Genomic DNA, 24,422 nt, shown 5'->3' with positions numbered 1-24,422 from the left:
GAAAGTGTGGGGAGGGTGCCAGCCGTGATAGTATCATTGACTCTAGTGGTGTCACGGCTGAGGATGGGGAAAACCCTCAGCCGTGCGATGCCCGAAGATGTTAAGCGCTGCTTGGCCAGGACGACAGTATTAGGGAGCAGGTCACCTCCTATCGCGTCCCTAAACTGACCCTGACTCCTAACCATATGAGTCAACCCTGAAGGTGGGAGGACTTATACACCGGATGCCTTGGGGTCCCTGCTAGCCCTCAGGATTGCCCTGGAACAAGGAGCAGGGTAAGACGACCTGTTCTTCCTAGGTACGGAGGAACAGGAGTCTCACTAGCCAAGCTGCAAAGGGAAGAGAACATAAACGGCCTATGGATATGGCAGAAGGATGAAAAGCACTTCCACACCTACCTGCCACAGACACACAGACTGGATCCCGTGCAATACAGCAAGTGTCCACACCCAAACACCAGTGGACACAGCACCACACAAACACACAGGAACCCAGATCCATAGGTACATAACATCACAAAGGAAAACATCAACAGAACATTGTGTATAAAAATATATAACAATAATTTTATGACCACAAGGGTGGCCCCCACTGGCAGGTTGAATTACCAGGAGGGTGTCTCCAGCAAAGCATGGCTGAAGAACCCCTCAGCTACTGAACTCCAAAGAGGCTTTATAGCCCAAAGTGGCCACACCCACACAGACACACAAGAAGAGGGAATTAACCCTTCCAACACTTACAGGGAGTGAAACCACTTAAAGGGGAAGTGTCACAGTGCACACCTAACATAAGACCAAGTGCACACCAGACATACAAAGTGAATAACAAACACACACCTAACAGAGAGGTTGCTAGGTGTAACCACATGCCATTGCAGCAAGCTGCCTAGCACCAGCTCAGGCTGCTATACTGCGACAATACAACCCTTGTTGCCCGCGGCCACCACAAGTGAGGCAGCACACTAGCGGCCCTCACCTGTGGTTGAACAACCAAACCAAAACCGCAGGCAACCGCATGCGGATCAGGAGTCACGACCATGACAATGGCCGTGACACTCCCACCCCTCAAAGCCCCCCACCAAAAAAGGAAACTGGTGCGGGACCCAACAAGGGGATAGGAGAAGGGAAAAAATAGGGATCAGTGTCAGCGAGTCTCCTCAGGACTGATGCCAGCCCCGAGAGACCGCACTGAACACTGCGTCCATTCTCAGACACGGTTCCCACAAAGTCGCTGCCAGCATGCATCCTCTCCCAGCACACACAAAAGCCAGTCCAACGAGGCCTGCAGCCAGCCACACCGACAAGCGAGAGAACCACTGAGACGTGGATGAGGAGAAACCCAACAACAAGTGCCAGTTCACACACACTGCAGCCACTGCTACAGAGAACTGCACTGTATTAGGGTTCTCCTTTCACCCTCCCTCCGGAGGATAAGCATGTGTGCCAGAAAGCGGCAGGCACCACATGCTGCGCCCTCTTCCGAAGGCGTGCCACCGCACACCAAAAAACACAAACGTGCAACATAAAATCAGGGGACTCCAAAAGCGAACACGGTGAAGGAATGGCGGGGAAAAGCCAGGTCACCGCGCCGTCAGAGGCGAAACCCCCACAACGCTCTCCCTCCGGACCACGCGCATGCACCCCATCTGCAGATGGCGGTACATGCTTCACCCTCTTTCGAGGGAGGGTCACGTGAGGAGCCTGTGTGGTCATACTGTCACGACTGAGGATGGGGAAAACCCTCAGCCGTGCGATGACCGAAGATGTTAAGCGCTGCTTGGCCAGGACGACAGTATTTGGGAGCAGGTCACCTCCTATCGCGTCCCTAAACTGACCCTGACTCCTAACCATATGAGTCAACCCTGAAGGTGGGAGGACTCATACACTGGATGCCTTGGGGTCCCTGCTAGCCCTCAGGATTGCCCTGGAACAAGGAGCAGGGTAAGACGACCTGTTCTTCCTAGGCACGGAGGAACAGGAGTCTCACTAGCCAAGCTGCAAAGGGAAGAGAACATAAACGGCCTATGGATATGGCAGGAGGATGAAAAGCACTTCCACACCTACCTGCCACAGACACACAGACTGGATCCCGTGCAATACAGCAAGTGTCCACACCCAAACACCAGTGGACACAGAACACACACAAACACACAGGGACCCAGATCCATAGGTGCATAACATCACAAAGGAAAACATCAACAGAACATAGTGTATAAAAATATATAACAATAATTTTATGACCACAAGGGTGGCCCCCACTGGCAGGTGTAATTACCAGGAGGGTGTCTCCAGCAAAGCATGGCTGAAGAACCCCTCAGCTACTGAACTCCAAAGAGGCTTTATAGCCCAAAGTGGCCACACCCACACAGACACACAAGGAGAGGGAATTAACCCTTCCAACACTTACAGGGAGTGAAACCCCTTAAAGAGGAAGTGTCACAGTGCACACCTAACATAAGACCAAGTGCACACTAGACATACAAAGTGAATAACAAACACACACCTAACAGAGAGGTTGCTAGGTGTAACCGTATGCCATTGCAGCAAGCTGCCTAGCACCAGCTCAGGCTGCTATACTGCGACAATACAACCCTTGTTGCCTGCGGCAACCACAAGTGAGGCAGCACACTAGCGGCCCTCACCTGTGGTTGAACAACCAAACCAAAACCGCAGGCAACCGCATGCGGATCAGGAGTCACGACCATGACCATGGCCGTGACAAGTGGCCCCATGACAGAGCGGGGAGAGTGGCAGCAGTGCAGTAACAGTGACAATAGTGGCCCCATAACAGAGTCAGGATGGGGGGCCAACAGCAGTGGCAATACATGGCTGTTGGCTTACAAATTCTAATCAAATACTGATGCAAAATACTGACCAAATACTGACTGTGTGAAAAGCCCATATGCTCAATTTGCATCCATTTAGTTTATTTACATCTGAAATAAGTTTTTTTTTTTTTAACAAGGAAAAAAGTCTTGCATGCAGGACTTTAATGGTCTTTTCACACAGTCAGTATTCGGTCAGTGTTTTGCATCCGTATTTGATCAGTATTTGTAAGCTGAAACCAGGAGAGTGTTCAAAACAGAGATAAAATGTAATGGAAATATTTGCATCTCTGTGTATTGGACCCACTCCTGCTTTTGACTTAGTATATGGTCAGCATTTTGAATCAGTATTTCCAACAGTCTGAAAGAAAGAATATTATCAAACTAAAGGATCCTTTAAAAAAATAATTTTATATATATATATATATATATATATATATATATATACTGTACAGACCAAAAGTTTGGACACACCTTCTCATTCAAAGAGTTTTCTTTATTTTCATGACTATGAAAATTGTAGATTCACACTGAAGGCATCAAAACTATGAATTAACACATGTGGAATTATATACATACCAAAAAAGTGTGAAACAACTGAAAATATGTCATATTCTAGGTTCTTCAAAGTATCCACCTTTTGCTTTGATTACTGCTTTGCACACTCTTGGCATTCTCTTGATGAGCTTCAAGAGGTAGTCACCTGAAATGGTTTTCACTTCACAGGTGTTCCCTGTCAGGTTTAATCAGTGGGATTTCTTGCCTTATAAATGGGGTTGGGACCATCAGTTGCGTTGTGGGGAAGTCAGGTGGATACACAGCTGATAGTCCTACTGAATAGACTGTTAGAATTTGTATTATAGCAAGAAAAAAGCAGCTAAGTAAGGAAAAACGAGTGGCCATCAATACTTTAAGAAATGAAGGTCAGTCAGTCCGAAAAATTGGGAAAACTTTGAAAGTGTCCCCAAGTGCAGTCACAAAAACCATCAAGCGCTACAAAGAAACTGGCTCACATGCGGACCGCCCCAGAAAAGGAAGACCAAGAGTCACCTCTGCTGCGGAGGATAAGTTCATCCGAGTCACCAGCCTCAGAAATCGCAGGTTAACAGCAGATCAGATTAGAGACCAGGTCAATGCCACACAGAGTTCTAGCAGCAGACACATCTCTAGAACAACTGTTAAGAGGAGACTGTGTGAATCAGGCCTTCATGGTAGAATATCTGCTAGGAAACCACTGCTAAGGACAGGCAACAAGCAGAAGAGACTTGTTTGGGCTAAAGAACACAAGGAATGGACATTAGACCAGTGGAAATCTGTACTATGGTCTGATTAGTCCAAATTTGAGATCTTTGGTTCCAACCACCGTCTCTTTGTGCAATGCAGAAAAGGTAAACGGATGGACTCTACATACCTGGTTCCCACTGTGAAGCATGGAGGAGGTGTGATGGTGTGGGGGTGCTTTGCTGGTGACACTGTTGGGGATTTATTTAAAATTGAAGGCATACTGAACTAGCATGGCTACCACAGCATCTTGCAGCAGCATGCTATTCCATCCGGTTTGCGTTTAGTTGGACCATCATTTATTTTTCAACAGGGCAATGACCCCAAACACACCTCCAGGCTGTGTAAGGGCTATTTGACCATGAAGGAGAGTGATGGGGTGCTGCGCCAGATGATCTGGCCTCCACAGTCACCGGACCTGAACCCAATCGAGATGGTTTGGGGTGAGCTGGACCATAGAGTGAAGGCAAAAGGGCCAACGAGTGCTAAGCATCTCTGGGAACTCCTTCAAGACTGTTGGAAGACCATTTCAGGTGACTACCTCTTGAAGCTCATCAAGAGAATGCCAAGAGTGTGCAAAGCAATAATCAAAGCAAAAGGTGCCTACTTTAAAGAACCTAGAATATAACATATTTTCAGTTGTTTCACACTTTTTTGTTATGTATATAATTCCACATGTGTTAATTTATAGTTTTGATGCCTTCAGTGTGAATCTACAATTTTCATAGTCATGAAAATAAAGAAAACTCTTTGAATGAGAAGGTGCGTCCAAACTTTTGGTCTGTACTGTATATATATATATATATATATATATATATATATAAAAATAAACAATTTTGTCAACACGGACAAAGATGTGATAGTGGTCCCAAAACGGAGTGGGTATGGGGGCCAACAACAGTGGCAGTAACAGGGACAATAGGTGTCCCATGACAGAGTATACAGCAGCAGTGACAATGACAAGAGTCACCCCATTACAGAGTGGGGAGGGGGGGGGACAGCAGCAGTGGCATACAGCACAAGATGGTGGCAGATGACAATAGTAGCAGAATCTAACAACAGCAGTGTGATAGCAAGGTCCAGTGGCATGCATATTCGTTAAAAAATGGAACATGTACATATCAGTAGGCCAAGAAGCTCCATTGTAGGAATGGCAGTAGAGGCAGCAGGCGAGTGGCATCAGGTGGGTGGCAGCATCAGAATGGTGGCAGCAGCATGTGGCCAAAGGTAACGGCTCATTTTACATAATATTCCTGTTTGGCAGCACACTACAGTATGATCTTTAGTGGCAGAATGGATCTATTTTATTGCATCAGGCAACAGTGTCTGGAAATCCTGGTTGATCCACGCTTGATTCATCTTTATGAAGGTTAGTCTCTCAACATTTTGGGTGGAAAGGCGAGTTCTCTTAGGGGTAACTATGCCCCCCGCCGCTATCATGCCACACTACTGGCCGGGTAGCAAAGCATACCCATGGCAAACTCCGCCAGTTGCTGCCACAATTCAAGTTTGCATGCAGAGTAGTCCAGTGAATCTTTAATCTGGGGGGACAGGGTGCAGTCCAAGTATGCCACCTCCTGCTGGTTGAGGTTCTGCTGCATGTCCTGCTGCTGCTGGGTGGTTTCTTCAGTAGGTGACTGAGATCTTCCTGAGGACAGGCGATGGCGCTTGTAGGCAGCAACCAACTGACTACACCGCATGTTACTATAGTAGTCGATTTTTGTATCCCTCTCATGCACCATTTTTGACTGATAGCTAGAGTCTAGCAAAGTTGGTAGCCAGTAGTCATCCCTCTAATGAATCCTGACAATGAGGCTGTCACTACACAAACAAGAAAGCGTGCATCTGGCTATTTGCGTGATGGACTCTGAGGGCCTCCCTGCCTTCATCTCCACTGCATACTACCACAGTCTGTCAGGGTCATGTGTGTCATCTTTGTTGTTGCCCTCCAGCTCCTCATGCTCCTCCTGCTCCTTCTCTGACGCTTAGGCAGAAAAAAACCCTAGTTGTGTAGAAAATTCCTTGGTGTTTATGTCCTCAACCTCCTCCTCTGCCAGTTTAGCCTCCTCAGGGCTTAGGTGGCTTTGAGATGTAGGTACCACGTCTTCTGTTCCCTCACCAATTGGATTTTTCAGCATGCCCACCAGAATGTGAAGAAGTGGAATGACATAATTCATCCCATAGTTATGCCAACTGACAAATATAATATATAAAAGTGGCCTCTTCAAAGGGTCTGAGCAAGCTTCATGTGTCATTCATGAGCTGCCACTGGCTAATGTGTAAGTTACATGGGGGAATAGACCTGTCTGTCTAATGCATTAAGAAATCGTTGACTGCCTTCCTCTTCTCGTACAGGTGGTCTAACATATTAAGCGTGGAGTTCCAATGGGTAGAAACGTCGCATATCAGGGGATGTTGGGGAGGAGAATTTTGCCTTTGGAGCTCAAGCAGTGCATGCACAGTTTCCTGTATATTATTAACAGTTCTTGAAGTTCAGTGAAAGACTTGAGGAACCGGGTGACAACGAGATTGAAGATGTGCGCCACGCAGGGCACATGGGTCAGCTCTCCCTGATGCAGTGAAGACACAATTTTCTTACCATTATCAGTAGCCATGATTCCTATCTCCAGTTGAGGAGGAGACAGCCAGTATTTGGTTTCTTTATTAATGGCACCGAGCAGTTCGTCCCTGGTGTGGCTCCCTTCGCTAAGTTTGATCAGGTGTAGAACCGCGTGACAATGCCTAGCTTTGCATAGGTAATATGCTGGAGGACCACTGTGAACTGTGCCTATAGTAGAGGGTGAGGACAAGGTGGAGGATAAGGAAGCAGAGAAGGACATTGTCACAGAAATCCAACGATTACAGCATGGAGGTAGCATTGCCATTACCTGCCCAAGTTGCTGCTGTGCCTGGCCCAGAATTTATCCAGTGGGCTGTGAACAATATATATTGTCCTTGACTATAGTTACACTCCATACGTCAGTGCTGGTGTGTAGTGATGGCCTTGCGGTTCACTCGGCAGTCAGTTGACGGTGAACTTTGCTCATTCGCAATTCACCAAACATGCGAACATATGGTGATATTCGCGCCAGCCATATTCTTTTACATTGTGAAGAGCTTTGACCTATGACGCATCCATCAGGTGGTACAGGACAGCCAATTGAAAAGTTTCAGCACATGTACATACCCCCTACTTTATAAATAGACCCGATCTGGCAGCCATTTTACATTCAGTCTTTTGTCATTGTAGGGAAAGGTTGTGTGGAGCAAGGACAGACTGTCAGGGATAAAAACTCTATCAAATAAGTCCACAAAAGTCCTTTTAAGGACTGGTATAGGGGGGGGCGGAGCTAGCGCCGACCAGGAATGGACGTGTGCGTTTGAGCTCTGTAACTCAGACCCGGCTTTACTCCAGCTAACGTTAGCAACTTGGCTTACCAAATGGGTAAAATAGGCCAGCAGAGAACGGGGGACTCGTCCCTCTCACACAAGCAAACAACGAATTGTGGAGACATGGACAAATTCGTTAAAAAAGCGGCGGCAATCTGCGCGGCAAGAGAAGCAAAGATGGCGCCGGATCCTTATAAAGAAACTGAGGAGAGCGAACCAGAGCTCCAAGCTGACGGTAGCGATGTAGAAGATCATAGACATCGCAAACACCTCCCGATCTCCAGAAAATACCTGGATTCAGCTTTACAAAGAGCGATGGAACCACTGGTGAGTGAGATGTCCTCCCTCAGACAGGACGTCAGGCATGTGGGCGGTAGAGTGGAGGCCCTTGAATCGAACCAGGCCGCAATCTTAGACTTCCAGACGGCCACTATCAGAAGCCTACAGAAATGCCAATCGCACCTTAATGACGCTTTCAATGCCCTGGAAGACCAGGAAAACCGTGGAGAAGAAACAACCTACGTTTCAGAGGGGTCCCAGAGACGGACGCCCCACAGGACTCTTTCGACATCGTCAAGGAGATATGCGATGGTCTCTTAGGCCCAGAACGCTCCGCTTCAATCATTATTGAGCGGGCTCACCGGGCTTTGCGCCCAAAACCTAAGGGCAATGAGCCTCCTAGAGATATCATCTGCCGCTTTCTCCACTTCCAAGTCAAGGAAGCTATAATCAACATAGCAAGATTGCCAAGTGGAGCGAAACACAATGGAGTGCCAATTAACATCTTTCAAGATCTGGCCCCAATGACCCTCCAAAAAAGAAGAACCCTCAAGCCTCTCACGGATTGGCTCAGAAGCCACAAGATATTATATCGCTGGCAGTTTCCATTTGGATTAGTCTTCTCATTAGAAGGCAGGAAGATTTCCATCAAGTCTCACCAGGACCTGAGCCCTGCATTTGATATTCTGGACATTGCTCCTATAGAAATCGAGGACTGGGACGCGGTCCAAGACCTTACAATGTTACCGGAACTTCCTAGGATCTTGCCCTTTGAAATGAGAGGCACCCCTAAAGCCCAAAGACAAAAGGAGAAGAAGAAAAATCAGCTTCTTACCCCAAGGCGCATATCTACGGATGTCTCCTGAAACATCAGAAGGACTGGTATAGGTGTGCTACTGATAGGTGTGTAATACACTTATAATACAATTTCTAACATACACTACGTGCAGAATTATTAGGCAAATGAGTATTTTGACCACATCATCCTCTTTATGCATGTTGTCTTACTCCAAGCTGTATAGGCTCGAAAGCCTACTACCAATTAAGCATATTAGGTGATGTGCATCTCTGTAATGAGAAGGGGTGTGGTCTAATGACATCAACACCCTATATCAGGTGTGCATAATTATTAGGCAACTTCCTTTCCTTTGGCAAAATGGGTCAAAAGAAGGACTTGACAGGCTCAGAAAAGTCTAAAATAGTGAGATATCTTGCAGAGGGATGCAGCACTCTTAAAATTGCAAAGCTTCTGAAGCGTGATCATCGAACAATCAAGCGTTTCATTCAAAATAGTCAACAGGGTCGCAAGAAGCGTGTGGAAAAACCAAGGTGCAAAATAACTGCCCATCAACTGAGAAAAGTCAAGCGTGCAGCTGCCAAGATGCCACTTGCCACCAGTTTACCCATATTTCAGAGCTGCAACATCACTGGAGTGCCCAAAAGCACAAGGTGTGCAATACTCAGAGACATGGCCAAGGTAAGAAAGGCTGAAAGACGACCACCACTGAACAAGACACACAAGCTGAAACGTCAAGACTGGGCCAAGAAATATCTCAAGACTGATTTTTCTAAGGTTTTATGGACTGATGAAATGAGAGTGAGTCTTGATGGGCCAGATGGCTGTATTGGTAAAGGGCAGAGAACTCCAGTCCGACTCAGACGCCAGCAAGGTGGAGGTGGAGTACTGGTTTGGGCTGGTATCATCAAAGATGAGCTTGTGGGGCCTTTTTGGGTTGAGGATGGAGTCAAGCTGAACTCCCAGTCCTACTGCCAGTTTCTGGAAGACACCTTCTTCAAGCAGTGGTACAGGAAGAAGTCTGCAAGGTAAGAAAAACATGATTTTCATGCAGGACAATGCTCCATCACACGCGTCCAAGTACTCCACAACGTGGCTGGCAAGAAAGGGTATAAAAGACGAAAATCTAATGACATGGCCTCCTAGTTCACCTGATCTGAACCCCATTGAGAACCTGTGGTCCATCATCAAATGTGAGATTTACAAGGAGGGAAAACAGTACACCTCTCTGAACAGTGTCTGGGAGGCTGTGGTTGCTGCTGCACGCAATGTTTATGGTGAACAGATCAAAACACTGACAGAATCCATGTATGGCAGGCTTTTGAGTGTCCTTGCAAAGAAAGGTGGCTATATTGGTCACTGATTTGTTTTTGTTTTGTTTTTGAATGTCAGAAATGTATATTTGTGAATGTTGAGATGTTATATTGGTTTCACTGGTAAAATTTTTTTATTGAAATGGGTATATATTTGTTTTTTGTTAAGTTGCCTAATAATTATGTACAGTAATAGTCACCTGCACACACAGATATCCCCCTAAAATAGCTAAAACTAAAAACAAACAAAAACTACTTCCAAAAATATTCAGCTTTGATATTAATGGGTTTTTTGGGTTCATTGAGAACATGGTTGTTGTTCAATAATAAAATTAATCCTCAAAAATCCAAATTGCCTAATAATTCTGCACTCCCTGTAGAAAGCATATTAGTGGATTTGTATTGTGCAGCAGTGGTGAGCAGTTCTGCAGCGATACTACAGTTACACAGAGTGACAAACGCAATTAGAAAAATTTATTATAACTGGTGTGATATACCAGTTGCCCCCCCCCAAAAAAACTGATAGAAGCGGGGTGTTATATACCAATACCTAATGTTTTATAAGGTCAGCTCAGCAGCAGGCCCTCGCCTATAATGTTTTAGATGGTCAGCTCAGCAGCAAGCCCTCGCACATAATGTTTTAGATGGTCAGCTCAGCAGCAGGCCCTCACCCCTAAAGTTTTAGATGGTCACCTTAGCAGCAGACCCTCACACCTAATGTTTTAGATGGTCAGATCAGCAGCAGGCCCTCTCCCCTAATGTTTTAGAGGGTCACCAGCAGGCCCTTGCTCCTAATGTTTTAGAGGGTCACCAGCTGGCCATCAATCATAATTTTTCAAGGGTGTGTATGATGCCCTCCTTTATGTGTAATAAAGGGAGTATTGTAGTGCTGGTTCCTTGTAATTTTTGGCAGTCCTTTCACTTAGTACAAAGGCTTTATGAGTGTAGGAGTCCCACTACCTGAACAATTGTACCACAATGTGAATGAGGCTCTCCTTTATGTGATATACAGGTTGTATCGGAGTCCCTCTTCCTTGTAATTTTTGGCAGCACTTGCACTTTATATACAAGTAAATATACAGGAAAGAATGTTTCCTAACAATTTTTCCTCTAAAATTAATTTATCTTCGGTTTTGTGCGTATTATTGTCAGTCTGTAAAAGTTACATACTACTCGGACAACATCGTTCTCAGCAGCGACCTGGGAGTCCAAGATGCAGCCAGACATCCTCCCCATGCTGTTCCTGAACCATTTCAGTGGTGTTTCTATCAATTTCTGACCTTTTCATGTGAACCAGACACCTTCCCCTCTTCAGAGCAGGGGGTGCCTAGTTTAATGCTCGGCTTCTCCCATTGACTTCAATTGTGCTCGGGTGCTCGGTAGATCACCCGAGCATCCAGAGGTGTTCTACTCGAGCACCCGAGTACTTTGGTGCTTGATCAACACTTTATGTCACACGTACAGTAGCATAGAATTTGGAAGTGTATGCACATACAAATTTAAAAAGGTATTTGGGATGTGGAAACGTCACACAGGAGATATCCCGCAGATAATGTCAATGCTGTCACCAGCGGCTAATAAAAAATTACAGGTAATGTCACAGGTATTTGGGATGAGCAAACGTTATACAGGAGAGGTATCACCGGTAATGTCACTGTCCGCAGCGTCTACGGAAAAAGTACACTGGATGTCACAGATACATTTTTAAGAGCTAAGAGCACATGTTACACTGCAGATGTGGCATTGGTAATGTCACTGTCAGAAGAGGGCACTGCCTATTGAAAAAGTACACTGTATGTCACAGATACATTTTTTCAATGCACACATTACACTGCAGATGTGGTGCTGGTAATGTCACTGTCCGCAACAGACACCGTCTACGGAAAAAGTACACTGGATGTCACAGATATTATTTGGATGCGCAATGTCAAATTAGCTGCACCACATCTCCAGTGTAAAGTGTGAGCATCCAAATAACATCTGTGACATCGAGTGTACTTTTTTGTAGAAGGTGTCCGCTGTGATCAGTGACATTAGCTGCACCACATCTCCAGTGTAATGTCCGCAGCGGACACTGTCTAAAAAGTACACTCGATGTCACAGATATTTTCTGGATGCGCACGCTTTAGTGGCGTGCCCAGGGGGAGGCCCCGGGTGCCAGCTCTCATGGGGGTGCCAGCAGGCCCAGAAGCAATGAGCGCTTCCATCAATACAGATGGAAGCGCTCATTGCTGAAGCGCTGACACCCACATACTGTGGTGGGGCAGGGAGCAGAGCACATAGTTTCCCTCCCCACCGCCGATCACCGCCATAGGCTTCAGGCCTAGTAGGCCTGAAGCCTATGCGGTAGTGAAATCCCGGCGAAGGCGCGCGTGATGATATCATCGCACACGCCTGTGCCGGGACTCAGCAGCACAGTGTCGGGACTCTGCGAGCAAGCGCAGGTAATTACAGACGTGGACAAAATTGTTGGTACCCTTTGGTCAATGAAAGAAAAAGTCACAATGGTCACAGAAATAACTTTAATCTGACAAAAGTAATAATAAATTAAAATTCTATAAATGTTAACCAATGAAAGTCAGACATTGTTTTTCAACCATGCTTCAACAGAATTATGTAAAAAAATAAACTCATGAAACAGGCATGGACAAAAATGATGGTACCCCTAACTTAATATTTTGTTGCGCAACCTTTTGAGGCAATCACTGCAATCAAACGCTTCCTGTAACTGTCAATGAGACATCTGCACCTCTCAGCAGGTATTTTGGCCCACTCCTCATGAGCAAACTGCTCCAGTTGTGTCCGGTTTGAAGGGTGCCTTTTCCAGACTGCATGTTTCAGCTCCTTCCAAAGATGCTCAATAGGATTGAGGTCAGGGCTCATAGAAGGCCACTTTAGAATAGTCCAATTTTTTCCTCTTAGCCATTCTTGGGTGTTTTTAGCGGTGTGTTTTGGGTCATTGTCCTGTTGCAAGACCCATGACCTGCGACTGAGACCAAGCTTTCTGACACTGGCTAGTACATTTCTCTCTAGAATTCCTTGATAGTCTTGAGATTTCATTGTACCCTGCACAGATTCAAGACACCCTGTGCCAGACGCAGCAAAGCAGCCCCAGAACATAACAGAGCCTCCTCCATGTTTCACAGTAGGGACAGTGTTCTTTTCTTGATATGCTTCATTTTTTCGTCTGTGAACATACAGCTGATGTGCCTTGGCAAAAACTTCGATTTTTGTCTCATCTGTCCACAGGACATTCTCCCAGAAGCTTTGTGGCTTGTCAACATGTAGTTTGGCATATTCCAGTCTTGCTTTTTTATGATTCGTTTTCAACAATGGTGTCCTCCTTGGTCGTCTCCCATGTAGTCCACTTTGGCTCAAACAACGACGGATGGTGCGATCTGACACTGATGTTCCTTGAGCATGAAGTTCACCTTGAATCTCTTTAGAAGTCTTTCTAGGCTCTTTTGTTACCATTCGGATTATCCGTCTCTTAGATTTGTCATCAATTTTCCTCCTGCGGCCACGTCCAGGGAGGTTGGCTACAGTCCCATGGATCTTAAACTTATGAATAATATGTGCAACTGTACTCACAGGAACATCTAGTTGCTTGGAGATGGTCTTATAGCCTTTACCTTTAACATGCTTGTCTATAATTTTCTTTCTGATCTCTTGAGACAGCTCTTTCCTTTGCTTCCTCTGGTCCATGTCGAGTGTGGTACACACCATATCACCAAACAACACAGTGATTACCTGGAGCCATATATATAGGCCCAATGGCTGATTACAAGGTTGTAGACACCTGTGATGCTAATTAGTGGACACACCTTGAATTAACATGTCCCTTTGGTCACATTATGTTCTGTGTTTTCTAGGGGTACCATCATTTTTGTCCATGCCTGTTTCATGAGTTTATTTTTTTACATAATTCTGTTGAAGCATGGTTGAAAAACAATGTCTGACTTTCATTGGTTAACATTTATAGAATTTTAATTTATTATTACTTTTGTCAGATTAAAGTTATTTCTGTGACCATTGTGACTTTTTCTTTCATTGACCAAAGGGTACCAACAATTTTGTCCACGTCTGTATTTAGCTTTTATTTATTTATTTTATATTTATTTTTTCTTTTATGTGCCAACTTTGGGGGACATGAGGGGGCCCGGGGTGCACACAGGAGGGTGTGTGGGGGGAAAATATGGTGGGATACTGTGTGGGGGCAAATTTTTTTATTTTATTTTATGTGCCAACTTTGGGGGACATGAGGGGGGTGCAAACAGGATGACGTGGGGGGGAATATGGTGGGATACTGCGTGGGTGGCAAATTATTATGGGAGTGATTAATATGTGGGGGGAAATTACTATATGGGCAATGTGGGGGACACTACTGTGTGTGGGGACACTACTGTGTGTGGGGACACTACTGTATGGGGGCAGTGTGGGGGACACTACTGTGTGGGGGACACTACTGTATGGGGGCAGTGTGGGGGACACTACTGTGTGGGGGCAGTGTGGAGGACACTACTGTGTTGGGGACACTACTGTGTAGGGGGACACTACTGTGTGGGGGACACTACTGTATGGGGGCAGTGTGGGGGACACTACTGTATGGGGGCAGTGTGGGGGACACTACTGTGTGGGGGCAGTGTGGGGGACACTACTGTGTTGGGTCAGTGTGGGGGACACTACTGTGTGGGGGAAACTACTGTATGGGGGCAGTGTGGGGGACACTATTGTATGGGGGCAGTGTGGGGGACACTACTGTATGGGGGCAGTGTGGGGGACACTACTGTGTGCGGGGCAGTGTGGGGGAAATTACTGTGTGGGGGGGCAGCATGGGGGCCTTTCTATTAGGGAGGCACTGTAGGGGCCATTCTATTATTTCTGGGGACACTATACAGGGATTATTACCTGGAGCATGATATAGGGTGTTATTATTACTGGGGGCACTGTAGGGGACATTATAACTTCTGTAGACACTATAGGAACATTTGGGGTAATTTATAAAACTGGTGTAAAGTAGAACTGGCTTAGTTGCCCTTAGCAGCCAATCAGATTCCACCTTTCATATTTAACAGCTATTTTGGAAATCCAGTTATACTTTACACCAGTTTGATAAATGACCCCAATTATGTCTATTAGGGTCACTATTTTTTCAGCAGTATAGTACCTGGGTCATTGGGGAGCACAACGGGCACAGTATTGGGAGTGTCAGCAGGATGACACTGTTGGGACACCAGGATAGGAAGGTTGATGGAAAACTCTGTAGAGCCGAGATGCGGCTGAAAGAATTTCTCATGGCGGTCTAACGGAGGAGAAGAGGAAAGAGAAGGTCTACATGACAGGAGATGTCCCTGGATGTAAGAGGTATGTGGTCAAGTTTTAGGGGGTGCCAGAGAAATGACCTGCCCCTGGTGCCAAACACCCTGAGCACGCCACTGGCACGCTTTACACAGGAGATGTAGCGCAGATAATGTAGCTGTCTGCAGTGGCCTAACTATTGCACGCTATTTAGCACAGGATGCAATAAAAATTTATATTGCTACCACACACAACAGTCCTTAATAGGACTTTTGGGTCTGTAAAGTTTTAGCTATTTAGCGCAGTTTGCGCTAAAAATTGATATTGCTGCGGCCACACACAACAATAGTCCTTAAAAGGACTTTTGGGTCTCTGGCATTACTGGCATTACAGTGAGGCCAGTACTTACCTACACGTTTATTGGCTGTGTAGCAGCCAAGAAACGTGCTTGGAGGAGACTCCAGCATTGCGCTCGAACACATGTGGTATTCGGCCCGAATACCGCCATGTGCCGAACATCGAGATACTCGAGCCGAACTGGTGTTCAGCTGAGCATGCTCGATCAACACTAATACACATTAATCGTCTAATGAATGAATTAAGGTTTTAACACTGGTGTCAAGCAAAATACTAAAGCCTTGATTTCAAAAAAATGGGCCAATTGTTCAATTTTAACAAAACAATTTAAACAAATTTTTAACCTGCCTTGAACAAAATATTTAAAGTTTTAAGAGAACATTTGCTTTTGACTTTGAACACTTCTTCAGTTAAAGTGTTTCTCCAACTACATTTATTCTTAAAAAAAAAAAATTTGTGTTATTAATTTATACTGTGTTTCATTTATGGCAGGTCCAATACCACTCTTGGTTCTACTAAACCTATAGACATAGATCACCACTGGATTCTAAACAGAATTATGAGGGTGTTGAATCCATAACAGAGTGCAGCAATCAGGACCGCAGGGGCAATGTGTAAGTGTGGTGGCCTGATGGGTGCAGTAGTTGGTACTCATGTTTCTGAAGCTCCCTGGGCAGATGTGCAGTGATGGGCAGGAAGGCATCGGATTCCTTCGGGGCACACTCTGGTGTTAAGGGATCTTCTGCCAGATGTTGGTTGAGGCGCCCTTGGTGGTATGGGTTTTAGGTGCAGGGAAGGTAGGGTCCCTGAGGTTCATGACGCCAGCATCCTTGGGTACAAAGGAGGTGTGGAAATAAAGAGGAGTCAGTTGTATAAATAACGAACATTTACTGATAATCGGTTGCCTTAACCTCCTCCGGACCGCCTAACGCACGGATGCGTCCTGGAGGCGGTCGATTCATTCCTCCTGGACACATCCGTGCGTCATCTCGCGAGAGGCGAGATTTCCTGTGAACGCGCGCACACAAGCGCGCGCGTTCACAGGAACGTAAGGTAAGAGACTGGATCTACAGCCTGCCAGCGGCGATCGTTCGCTGGCAGGCTGTAGATGCGATTTTAACCCCTAACAGGTATATTAGACGCTGTTTTGATAACAGCGTCTAATATACCTGCTACCTGGTCCTCTGGTGGTCCCTTTTGCTTGGATCGACCACCAGAGGACACAGGCAGCTCAGTAAAGTAGCACCAACCACCACTACACTACACCCCCCCTGTCACTTATTAACCCCTTATGAACCCCTGATCACCCCATATAGACTCCCTGATCATCCCCCTGTCATTGATCACCCCCCTGTCATTGATCACCCCCCTGTAAGGCTCCATTCAGATGTCCATATGTGTTTTACGGATCCACGCATCCATGGATCGGATCCGCAAAACACATACGGACGTCTGAATGGAGCCTTACAGGGGGGTGATCAATGACAGGGGGGTGATTACCCCATATACACTCCCTGATCATCCCCTGTCATTGATTACCCCCCTGTCATTGATCACCCCCCTGTAAGGCTCCATTCAGACGCCCGCATGTGTTTTACGGATCCACGCATCCATGGATCGGATCCGCAAAACACATACGGACGTCTGAATGGAGCCTTACAGGGGGGTGATCAATGACAGGGTGGTGATCACCCCATATAGACTCCTTGATCACCCCCCTGTCATTGATCACCCCCCTGTAAGGCTCCATTCAGACTTTTTTTTGGCACAAGTTAGCGGAAATTGATTATTTTTTTTTTGTTTTTTGTTTTTTCTTACAAAGTCTCATATTCCACTAACTTGTGTCAAAAAATAAAATCTCACATGAACTCACCATACCCATCATGGAATCCAAATGCGTAAATTTTTTTTGACATTTATATTCCAGACTTCTTGTCATGCTTTAGGGCCCCTAAAATGCCAGGGCAGTATAAATACCACACATGTGACCCCATTTTGGAAAGAAGACACCCCAAGGTATTCCGTGAGGGGCATATTGAGTCCATGAAAGATTGAAATTTTTGTCCCAAGTTAGCGGAAAGGGAGACTTTGTGAGAAAAAACTAAAAAAATTCAATTTCCGCTAACTTGTGCCCAAAAAAAACAAAATTCTATGAACTCGCCATGCCTCTCATTGAATACCTTGGGGTGTCTTCTTTCCAAAATAGGGTCACATGTGGGGTATTTATACTGCCCTGGCTTTTTAGGGGCCCTAAAGCGTGAAAAGAAGTCTGGGATCCAAATGTCTAAAAATGCCCTCCTAAAAGGAATTTGGGCCGCTTTGCGCATCTAGGCTGCAAAAAAAGTGTCACACATGTGGTATCGCCGTACTCAGGAGAAGTTGGGGAATGTGTTTTGTGGTGTCTTTTTACATATACCCATGCTGGGTGAGATAAATATCTTGGTCAAATGCCAACTTTGTATAAAAAAAATAGGAAAAGTTGTCTTTTGCCGAGATATTTCTCTCACCCAGCATGGGTATATGTAAAAAGACACCCCAAAACACATTACCCTACTTCTCCTGAGTACGGCGATACCACATGTGTGACACTTTTTTGCAGCCTAGGTGGGCAAATGGGCCCACATTCCAAAGAGCACCTTTCGGATTTCACAGGGCATTTTTTACAGGTTTTGATTTCAAACTACTTCTCACGCATTTTGGCCCCTAAAATGCCAGGGCAGTATAACTACCCCACAAGTGACCCCATTTTGGAAAGAAGACACCCCAAGGTATTCTGTGAGGGGAATGGCGAGTTCCTAGAATTTTTTATTTTTTGTCACAAGTTAGCGGAAAATGATGATTTTATTTTTTTTCTTACAAAGTCTCATATTCCACTAACTTGTGACAAAAAATAAAAACTTCCATGAACTCACTATGCCTATCACGAAATACCTTGGGGTGTCTTCTTTCCAAAATGGGGTCACTTGTGGGGTAGTTATACTGCCCTGGCATTTTAGGGGCCCAAATGCGTGCAAAGTAGTTTGAAATCAAAATCTGTAAAAAATGGCCGGTGAAATACGAAAGGTGCTCTTTGGAATGTGGGCCCCTTTGCCCACCTAGGCTGCAAAAAAGTGTCACACATCTGGTATCGCCGTACTCAGGAGAAGTTGGGGAATATGTTTTGGGGTGTCATTTTACATATACCCATGCTGGGTGAGAGAAATATCTCGGCAAAAGACAACTTTTCCCATTTTTTTATACAAAGTTGGCATTTGACCAAGATATTTTAACGTAACTTTATTCTTTCATGAGTTATTTACAAGTTTCTGACCACTTATAAAATGGGTTCAATGTGCTGCCCATTGTGTTGGATTGTCAATGCAACTCTCTTCTCCCACTCTTCACACACTGATAGCAACACCGCAGGAGAAATGCTAGCACAGGCTTCCAGTATCCGTAGTTTCAGGTGCTGCACATCTCGTATGTTCACAGCATATGCAATATGATATGTGCAGCACCTGAAACTACGAATACTGGAAGCCTGTGCTAGCATTTCTCCTGCGGTGTTGCTATCAGTGTGTGAAGAGTGGGAGAAGAGGGTTGCATTGACAATCCAACACAATGGGCAGCACATTGAACACATATTATAAGTGGTCAGAAACTTGTAAATAACTCATGAAAGAATACAGTTACGTTAAAACCAAGCACACCATTGTTTTTCTTGTGAAATTCCCAATAAGTTTGATGTGTCACATGACCCTCTTCCTATTGAAAAAAACAAACGTTGGATTCAAAATGACAGACTTCAAAATGGCCACCATGGTCACCACCCATCTTGAAAAGTTTCCCCCCTCACATATATTAATGTGCCACAAACAGGAAGTTAATATCACCAACCATTCCCATTTTATTAAGGTGTATCTATATAAATGGCCCACCCTGTGTATATATATATATATATATATATATATATATATCTATCTATATATATATATATATATATATATATATATATACAGCACCTAGGGGTGATTAGATGTAATGACATGCAAGGTGTAGACAGCCTGTTAGAAGGAATTACAGCAATATGCATACATATGAATAAACATACTGCAAATACCCTCAAACATACAGGGCCCCACTACTTATACGGATCAGTAAAAAAATGCAGCCATGCTATTCAGTGTGAAGCAGGCCAACTTATTTTTCTGTGTCATGACTCTGAATTGTGAAAATGTATATCTACATTGAACACTTGTATAGTCACACCTCACTTGCTGCTTGAAAAAGACCATGTAAGGCTGAAACGTTTTGGTGAATGAACTACAGCTTTAAATTGAAGACGTGGACGTGCTGCGGTCCTTCACTATTTTTTTTAATAATGGGGGGTTCTACAGGCTGATACCCGTCATCGCTGGCACCACCACCTTTTGGACACCATTTTTTATAAATGCTGTTACAACCCCTTTTTTTGTATCTATCTGAATTGTGAAACAAAACTCTTTACATTATGAGAACCTCAAAGAGGAACCTATGGACACAAAACACTTTAAAAAGTCAACATTTATACTAGTAAAATATGCAATGCCACCTTAATATAAATGAATGTTCCTCAACATAATCTGGCAATTACAGATTCTTTTCAATCATGGGTATTGAGGGCATTGAACTTTGTAATCGACAAACCATTGTACCTGATCTTAGCATTAAATCAGGGTCAGTGCTGCAGGATGGGAGCATTGAGGGTTGGCTAATGTTGTGTCTGGCAGGTGTGTAGCTAAAAGTTTAGCTTGGGTCCTTTCCATGCGCAACTTCTCTTGACACCTGACAAATGATGAGGGTGTGTAACTTTCAGCTACATTGCTGGTGAACAGGACAGTTAGGAACCTTGGTGGTGCTCCTTCTAAGATGGGCAACACAACATCAAAATATGCATTACCTTGTATTGAAGCTAAAGATGCAGGGATCAGGGGATAATGTATGCAAACTGTTGTATAAATATTAATAGTTGTAATCTGCTCACATCAAACTTTGTGTAAAGAAATAGGTAAATCTTTCTTCCCTCAACTACAGTCAGAGACAGACCCAGGTGTTACCATCTTGATTGAATTCTGAGCAACTCCTCCCTGCCCAGCCTGTTCCTTTTATTTACTCACAAAAGGTGTAAAAGGGGCTGGCCCAAGACAAGGATACAGGAAGTGATAACATACAGGAAGTGATGACATGTCAAAGGACAGGGAGGGGCAATCAATGTGGTTAGACACACAATGCACACCCCCCCATCACTGTCAGCATGGACTTCATTCAATACTGCTCAAAAGTGACCAGTATCTAATAAAGATCATTCTACTGGTTCTTATAGGTTTGAGATTATCTGTGAGACATTGCTACGGCTATTGTCAGTATACGGTACGAGTATACCGACAAGGCAGATATGCATGTCTTAAAAGCAGATATGTATCCAGAAAGGGATAGCGAAGCCGCAGCAGAGGTATAATATATATCTCTCGTTATGCAGACTTCACTTCTCTAATGTGTATAGACATTTGAAGGGAAGAAGCCTAGTGCTTGCACTTAGTACTCACAAACCGGCAAAAGCCCCCCTACACACCGAGAACACGTCTCCAAGCCCATGAAAAGGTTTTCATACTGACGGTTTTACCACTGGTCCTGATTCAGCCAAAGTACCCTCTGCTAGAACGCTCCTTGGCTTAATCCGACACAGGGAGACAGATAACAATCTATAAAAACACACACACATCCTAAAATAAAATGTCCGCATAATAAAATTTCCACAACAACATGGTTTGACTACTTGACTTTAGTTCACTACCTCGATTTTAAAAGGGTTTTTCATGATTTTAATACTGATGACCTATCCTCTGGAAAAGCAGCAATAAGTCCCTGGTACTACTGTCAGCGTCGCTGCCTTATCAAACGGCTGATCGGCAGGGATCCCAGGTGTCCAACTTCCACCAATCAGAAAGTGATGACCTATCCAGAGCACAGGTCATCAGTATTAATATCTCAGAAAACATCTTTAATGTTTTGAATTATATAACCTTTGGATTTCATAAATAACACAGGCAACAGCATTCGGGGATGTTCACACGACGGATTTTTTTCAGTGCCTTTTTTGTGTTTTTTTTATGCTGTTGGTGACTAGTCTGTTTTTAACCTATGGCTGTGTGACAGACCCATCCGTATGGACTAAAAAATGGTACCCAGATAGCTAATTTTATTGTATTTGTGTACTCTGAGTGCCATTCACCTAATGATATGCACTCAGACTTGAGCTATCTGGGAATATGTTAAATGTCTGTGTTTGCTGGGAGGGTGTGACATTGTGTGTTTGGGTGGTGATTCCTGTCCTGTTGTTCCCCCATGTGTATTGGTGATTTCCCTCTGTCCTGAGAGATAATTGAATTACTCTTCGTGTGTCCCCAGGGCAGAGAGGAGGAAACCATGATGTATTGTGGGGAGGTGTTGTGTCTGTGTATCCTGAGTGCTACGTATCTGTCCTGTGTCACAGTCTTCCTTCTGGTCCCCTAGGGGTGTGTACACCAGATGGGGACCTGCATAAATACGGGCGGGTAGCCCTCAATAAAGTGTTCGTGTTTTACCCTCAAGGTAGAGCTTGGTCTCGTTATTGGGGGGGGGGGGGATTTTATTACCGGCGACTAGAGACTGCTTATTGGGATTATTTGCCGCTTGGAAACTATTGCCGTTCGGCTGCTAGTGGCGATTCGTGCATTTGGAGCTCGGGAAGGGAAAGAGCGGTACAGGTACCGTAACAGGCTGTTCAATACAAAGCTGCATTTTCAGCATATAGTTTTTGGAGTAAATCTGCATAAAAAAACGCGTGGAAAACACACAAAAAATGCATGGACTTATATGAAGCTGCATTTTTATGTGTCCCATTGATTTCAATGGGAGATTCAGAGTGGTTACTGCCCCAAGATAGGGCATGCTGCTGCGTTTTTCCCCACATGCTCAATTCTTCCTTAACCCCATAGGGACACAGGTTTATTTCACCTTAAGCACCAGGCCATTTTTTGCAAATCTGACCAGTGTCACTTTAAGTGCTGATAACTTTAAATGCTTTGACTTATCTTGGCCATTCTGAAATTGTTTTTTCGTCACATATTTTACTTCATGACACTGGTAAAATGAAGTCCCAAAATTATTTTTTTTTGCATAAAAAAATGCCAAATTTACCAAAAATTGGGAAAATTTAGCAAATTTCAAAGTTTCAGTTTCTCTACTTATGTAATACATAGTAATACCCCCAAAAATTGTGATGACTTTACATTCCCCATATGTCTACTTCATGTTTTAAATATTTTGGGAATGATATTTTATTTTTTGGGGATGTTACAAGGCTTAGAAGTTTAGAAGCAAATCTTACAAAAAAAACCTATTTTAAGGGACCACTAGAGGTCTGAAGTCACTTTGCCAGGCTTACATAATAGAAACTACCCCAAAATGACCCCATTCTATAAACTACACCCCTCAAGGTATTCAAAACTAATTTTAAAAACTTTTTTAACCCTTTAGGTGTTGCACAAGAGTTATTGGCAAATGGGGATGAAATTCCATTTTAACCCATTTTTTATTACTAACAAAGCAAGGGTTAACAGCCAAACAAGACTGTATCTTTATTGCCCTGACTCTGCCGTTTACAGAAACACCCCATATGTGGCCGTGCACTACTGTACGGCCACACAGCGGGGCGTAGAGTGAAAGGTGCGCCGTTTGGTTTTTGGAAGGCAGATTTTGCTGGACTGGTTTATTTACACCATGTCCCATTTGAAGCTCCCCTGATGCACCCTAGAGTAGAAACTCCCTAAAAGTGACCTCATCTAAGAAACTACACCCCTCAAGGTATTCAAAACTGATTTTACATATGTCGTTTACTCTTTAGTTGTTGCACAAGAGTTATTGGCAAATGGGGATGAAATTAGAAAATTTCATTTTTTTGCCTAATTTTCAATTTTAACCCATTTTTCCCACTAACAAAGCAATGGTTAGCAGCCAAACAAGACTGTATCTTTATTGCCCTGACTCTGCCGTTTACAGAAACACCCAATATGTGGCCATACACTACTTTACGGCCACACAGCAGGGCGTAGAGGGAAAGGTGCGCCGTTTGGTTTTTGGAGGGCTGATTTTTATGGACCGGTTTATTTACACCGTGTCCTGTTTCAACCCCCCATGCACCCCTGGAGTAGAAAATCCCTAAAAGTGACCCCATTTTGGAAACTACGGGATAAGGTGGTATTTTTTGGGGGACTATTTTTAGGGTACATATGATTTTTGGTTGCTCTATATTACATTTTTTTTAGGCAAGGTTACCAAAAATTGAAATTCTGAAATTTCATCTCCATTTGCCATTAACTGTTGAGGAACACCTAAAGGTTTAATAAAGTTTGTATAATCAGTTTTGAATACCTTGAGGGGTGTAGTTTCTTATATGGGGTCACTTTTAGGGAGTTTTTACTCTAGGGGGGCATCAGGGGGGATTCAAAAGGGACATGGTGTCAATAAAAATGGCCATCAAAATCGGCCTTCCAGAAACCATGTCGGTCCTTTCCTTTTGCAGCCTCCCTTTTACTGATACTGCAGTTTACGACCACAAATGTGGCATTTCTGTAAACTGCAGTATCAATGTAATAATATGGTTGTTACCCTTGTTTTGTTACCGGAATAAAACTGATTGAAATGGAAAGGTGCCAAAAATAGCGGTTTTGGCACCGTTTTTTTTTTGGACCGTGTTAATCTGGGGGGTTAGGTCATGGGATATTTTTATAGAGGATATTCTTACGGACGCGACAATACCTAATAAGTCAACTTTTTTTACAATTATTTAGGTTTTTGACTATATTATCCTTTTTGATACAAAAAT

Source organism: Bufo gargarizans, chromosome 1 (genome assembly GCF_014858855.1).
Source record: "Bufo gargarizans isolate SCDJY-AF-19 chromosome 1, ASM1485885v1, whole genome shotgun sequence".
NCBI classification, from domain to species: domain Eukaryota; kingdom Metazoa; phylum Chordata; class Amphibia; order Anura; family Bufonidae; genus Bufo; species Bufo gargarizans.
Note: the sequence above shows the minus strand (reverse complement) of the source record.